The sequence below is a fragment of the Hydra vulgaris genome, chromosome 08, assembly GCF_038396675.1.
Source record: "Hydra vulgaris chromosome 08, alternate assembly HydraT2T_AEP".
Taxonomy (NCBI): domain Eukaryota; kingdom Metazoa; phylum Cnidaria; class Hydrozoa; order Anthoathecata; family Hydridae; genus Hydra; species Hydra vulgaris.
Genome location: NC_088927.1, coordinates 1,900,284 through 1,906,211, shown reverse-complemented (window position 1 = coordinate 1,906,211; position 5,928 = coordinate 1,900,284).

Here is a 5,928-nt window from a genome sequence, read left to right as displayed (position 1 = left end):
TTATGTCTGAATTATTTTCTGCTGACATAAAATATGTAAGATATATTTTCTATGGACATATTTTGACAGTTTTATATCTGAATTATTTGCTGTTTGATATTCTTGAAGAAAAAATCAATCTAACAAATTTATTGCGCATTTCAACTTAATTTACAGAGTTAAGTAAAAATAGTTTAACAAATTTGTTGCTTTTTTGCAATCAATTATAGTTGAAGGTCAACAAAAAAAATTTTTTTTCTGGTGCCGAGCAAACGATTTGTTTTTTGGATTGCATTTCACATTTTGATTTCAAATATGCAACTCATTTTTTACCATCACGACAAGTTGTAAAGATATTTGGGTTCAGATCTTTAATATTTGGTGTAAAGTCCCTAATATTATCAAAAAAAAAGTTGTTCAAAAGTATGTCAAGCGTATTTTAGAAGATAGTATAGAGATTTTAAAAAATATAAAAATTTTTCCTTAAAATTTTTTGGCAAAAAAATTATTTGAAAAAATGCTAAAGACTCTTAAAAAAATGTCAACAAAATGTTTTTCAGCAATAATACAAAAAATACTTATTTTTATTACAAACGAATAACATCTTTAAAATCTCTATGAAAATAAATTTGTTTCGACAATATTAGGGACTTTACCCCAAATTTTAATAGTATTTGATAGTTTTTTATAGTATTAATTAGTATGGATTAGTATTGGCGATTTCCCTTATTAGAATGTAAAAACCATCTCAAGCTGAGTTTTTATTAATGAAAATGTTTTTTATTAATATGACTAAACTTAAGATATTCTCTTGATTAAAATAATATTTAAAAAAAATTTTTTTAGTTATTTTTAACTAATAGTTGATTCATTCAATAAATTATTTTCCATTTTTGACTTTAAATCGTAAGGAAAACGAAAAAAAATAATTATTCCAATATATGTTTCACTCAAAACATTTTATGCAAGTTTATGGCAGTTAATTATGCTATTATAATGCAATTGTCAATTATTTTATTGTTAAATAAATCATAACTATTATAACTAAAAGTATATTATTCGTAATTAGTTATAAATTATTACCGGTTAGTCTTCTAAATATGAATTTAATGAGCTGAATATAACTTTTGTGAAATATTTCAAATTCTTCAGCTTAAATGAATTTAATTTGGCACAAATTTTTTGAAATTCTGTGAACCGCTTTTTTCATAGAATCTTTTGAATTCAATTTTTCATAATGAAATCTATTTCAGGATCAACTAATAATTAAAAATAACTGTAAAAGTTTTTTTTTATTATTATTATTTTAATCAAAGAAATAATTTTAAGTTTAGTCATACTAATAAAAACCACTTTTCAGTAATTTCAAGCTGAGTTTACTTAAAGTAAACTTTAAGTAAACTCAGCTTGAGATGGTTTTTACATTCTAATAAGGGAAAGCGCCAATACTAATCAATACTATCAAATACTATCAAATGATGCCTCAATACTAGTCAATATTAGTCAATACTATCAAATGTCAATATTAGTCAATACTATCAATGTCAATATTAGTCATAATCAATAAATAAGTCATAATCAATAAATAAGTCAATAAATGCCAATATTAGTCAATACTATCAAATGATACATTGCTAAAAAGGGCAGAAAAAGACCTTTATGAAACAACTGATGTTTGCTTATAGGGTTTAAAGTAAAATTTTTATGAAGCAAAATTGATTGCAAAGACATAAAATTATGTCAAAATATGTCGACATAAAATATGTCTGACATATTTTATGTCAGCAGAAAATAATTCAGACATAAAATTATGTCAAAATAAGTCGACAGAAAATATGTCTGACATATTTTATGTCAGCATAAAATAATTCAGACATAAAATTATGTCAAATTATGTCGACAGAAAATATGTCTAACATATTTTATGTCAGCAGAAAATAATTCAGACATAAAATTATGTCAAAATATGTCGATAGAAAATATGTCTGACATATTTTATGTCAGCAGAAAATAATTCAGACATAAAATTATGTCAAAATATGTCGATAGAAAATATGTGGGACATATTTTATGTCGGCAGAAAATATGTCTCAGACATATTTGACAGATAACAACCCTGATCTAACATGTAAAGCGTTAAGTTATGTAAATTATATCAAGTTTTATAGAGTTACTTTGACTTGAAAATTTCATTGCGAAATATCTTTTTATAGCGTTTATATGCCCTTTTATAAAGTTAATAATAATAAGTCTTTGGTTTATGAAACAGTTTTAAAAAAATGCAAAAGTCGTGGAAGTGCTTCGTGTGGGTTTAATTCCTTTCGCTTACAGACCTAATTTTTTTTTTTTTTTAATCTTTGCAAGATTTCTAGAAGACAAAGTAAAACATCCAAAAGGCTTATGGATATTATATGCATAACATATAACAAGATATTACATACTATAACAAACGAAAGGAAGAGAATTTTTTTAAAAAGCTGTTTAAAATTTCTATGAAAACACCGTTTCTATGAATACAGCTTCTAACATAGTCTTTAGCATAAAATTGTAAATGGTGAGGAAAGAAGGCAAAGTTTTGTTATCCTTCTCAGCAGTCTTTCTGTAGATCTCCACAAAATCAACCATTTCAGTAGTGAATTCATTTAAACTGATACCAATTTTGAATTTTTCAAGCACTGATTGCATTTTTTCTTGTGAATTAGAGTTAGGAAATATATAACTACTATTTTCGCTCTTATTCTTTAATAAAAAGATGTCTATGCTTTTTAAAAATTTCTGCTGTGAAAAAAGTTTGTGAACAAGAACTGGAGTTGCTGAACCCACTACAGTATAGAACATTTCTGCAAGCCACTGATTTTTAGCCTGAGTAAGCCGCTCATCTTCTGTTTCATCGAAGTCCAGTCGTTTCTTTCTGGGAGTCCTTTTCTCAAAAAATGTTTGCTGTTCAAGCTGAGCTTCATTTGCAATTTTAACAGCAGATAAAATAGCATTTTGGCCAGCACTGTCCCTTAGTACTTGAAGCTTTTCCAGTAATATATCGACAGATATTATAGCAATGGAAAAATCAAGTTTTTCTCCTTGAAGAATTTTATTTTGGGGACCCAAGATAGTAATAATTTCTTTGAAGAGACATAAAGTCACAATCGTGATATGATTCAAATTGGAATAAAAGACCCGGTGCTTTACTTTGAATACTCATTTTAAATTTCATGTCATTGGAAATTTGTTCAAGGCAATCAATTACTGCAGGGTATAGTGTCAGCAGTCGGTCTGTAGTATTTTGTAAGGTACTGAAATGAACACTGTGGGTAGCAGCCAGTTCAAGAGACTGATTCACATCCTCAAGTAGAGATTTGCACTTCTCAAATATATTATTTCGTTACCTTGAGTTTCCGTATAGAAAATTCTTTAATTTCTGCACATCACCAGGCTTGTTTTTTGTTCCAAAAAGGTTAACAGAAACAACAGAAGAGTTTGTACAAGCTTTCATAACCAGATTTGTTCCATGAAATCCACAATAAATATTTATTGCCATGAGAGAACACTGCTTTAAATGTGTTGCAACTCCTTTGTTTATTCCTTGCTTATTACCCACACCATCAAAAGACATATCCACACACTTTTTAATATCTACGTATGACTTTTTCACTTATTCTTATTTCAGTAGTTGTTTTAGTTTCAACCATTGAAATCAGATGTTCCTTTACAACGGCATCTTCTGCAGCAAGCGTAACATAACGTAATACAATAGAAGTTTGCTCACAGAGTGTAATATCAGTGGTGTCAGCAGCTGATATTGAAAAGTAAACTGAATTATTTACCTCTTCTGAAATATCCTTCTTGACCATCTGTGTCAAAGTATGAATTAGCTCGTTTTGTGTTTAATAAGAAAGAAACGTAATTCTAGCACCCCTTCTAGAAGATTGTTTTTGAGTACTGAAAACATTTGAAAGTTTTTCATTCAGCACCTCATCATACTGACTGGGTAAATTTAAAAATTTAGAAATTTACCCGCACCACATTAAAAGAATTCCTTTTTTTCAGAGTCATTGTAAAAGTTGGCTTCCTCATTTCCGCGTAAAGAAATACTCTCTGCGATTAAATACCGAATAGCATCAATAACTCGTATTAGGTATTGATGTAGTTTTTCCACTTTTTTGCGCTTATTGTTCAGATACCTCATGGTTTCAATATTTAATATTTTATCAATTGTGGAGTCTAATAATGCATGAACCATAACTTCAGCAGCATTTTGATGGTTTTTCTGGGTGCAATGCTTTGTTATGATGTGACTTAAGTTTGACTCATTATCAAACCCATCATGTAAAGAACTTGTGTCTTCTCTTGATCCAAAGCATAAACAAACAATGCAAAAAATTTTGTCTAATGATAGAGAGTAGGTTAGCCATGACCTTTTCTGCATAGCTTTAATGTCATTAACTTTAACTGATTCAGTGTAATACTTAGATAATCTTGAATGTGTTGTAGGCTAATTTGGCCCTAATACATAAAATTGCTTTTTATCAATCATCTTTGCATTTTGAGCTCTCCAGCTCTAGAAATTTAGCTGGAACATTTTGATTAACATTTACAACGTTATCTGGTTGCTTCTAAATAATCTTTTCTGCTATAGTTAGGTCCGTTGCTGCAGTTACAGGCACTTTATAACTACCCATTTCTACAGTCACTCTCTCAGTTTCAGTAATGTTTCGGTTTCTGAATGTTTCTGAATATTGTAGTTCTGCTCCTTTATCTGCTGCAATTATGATATCTTGATTATTGTCTGTTTCTTGTACAGATGATTGGTCACTAATCTCTGTTATAGACTCTGTTTCAATAATAGACCTACTTGTGATATTCACAATGGATGTTGATATTAATTCTACATTGTCTGTTGCTGTAAAGGATGTCCCAAATAAATGTAAAATTAAAAATATGTCCTATAATAGAAACCAGGGCATTGGTTTCTTTTGTTTGAGTTATAACTACTATAGGTCCATGGAATTTATAAATAGTAGAACTGTTTATAAATTCCATGGATTGATAGGGAGTAACCTGGAGCATATTGAGTATTATTCCACCGCTTATATATGTATATAGTTATTATTCCACCGCTTATATATGTATATAGTTATTATTCCACCGCTTATATATGTATATAGTTATTATTCCACCGCTTATATATGTATATAGTTATTATTCCACCGCTTATATATGTATATAGTTATTATTCCACCGCTTATATATGTATATAGTTATTATTCCACCGCTTATATATGTATATAGTTATTATTCCACCGCTTATATATGTATATAGTTATTATTCCACCGCTTATATATGTATATAGTTATTATTCCACCGCTTATATATGTATATAGTTATTATTCCACCGCTTATATATGTATATAGTTATTATTCCACCGCTTATATATGTATATAGTTATTATTCCACCGCTTATATATGTATATAGTTATTATTCCACCGCTTATATATGTATATAGTTACTATTCCACCGCTTACTAAAGTAAGAAATAAGTATGGAACAGGTTGATAAGGAATAGATTTACCAAGAGCCGTACTTTACGGGTCTGGACAGCTAGTAAATTATATATTTGTATGACTTCTAGTCAACAATTGACTAAATAACTATGCTCATAAAAAATATAGTTTGGTATAAATATAATTATTCTTAATGCTAAATAAATTATTTTTATATTATTATTGATTTAAAGATAAATAAAATTTATATGTGTAAATAGTTTTAAAAGTATTAAAATGTTAACTAATAAATAAATTCCATCTAATGGTAATCAATTAATTGTTACCATTTATTTGTGATAATCTAATAATATCTAATTGCGTTTAACATGCATATTTCGTTAAAAGGCGAACCCGTTGAGTTTTTACTATCATGCGTAAAGTACTGTTTACTTTCTCTTTCAAAAAA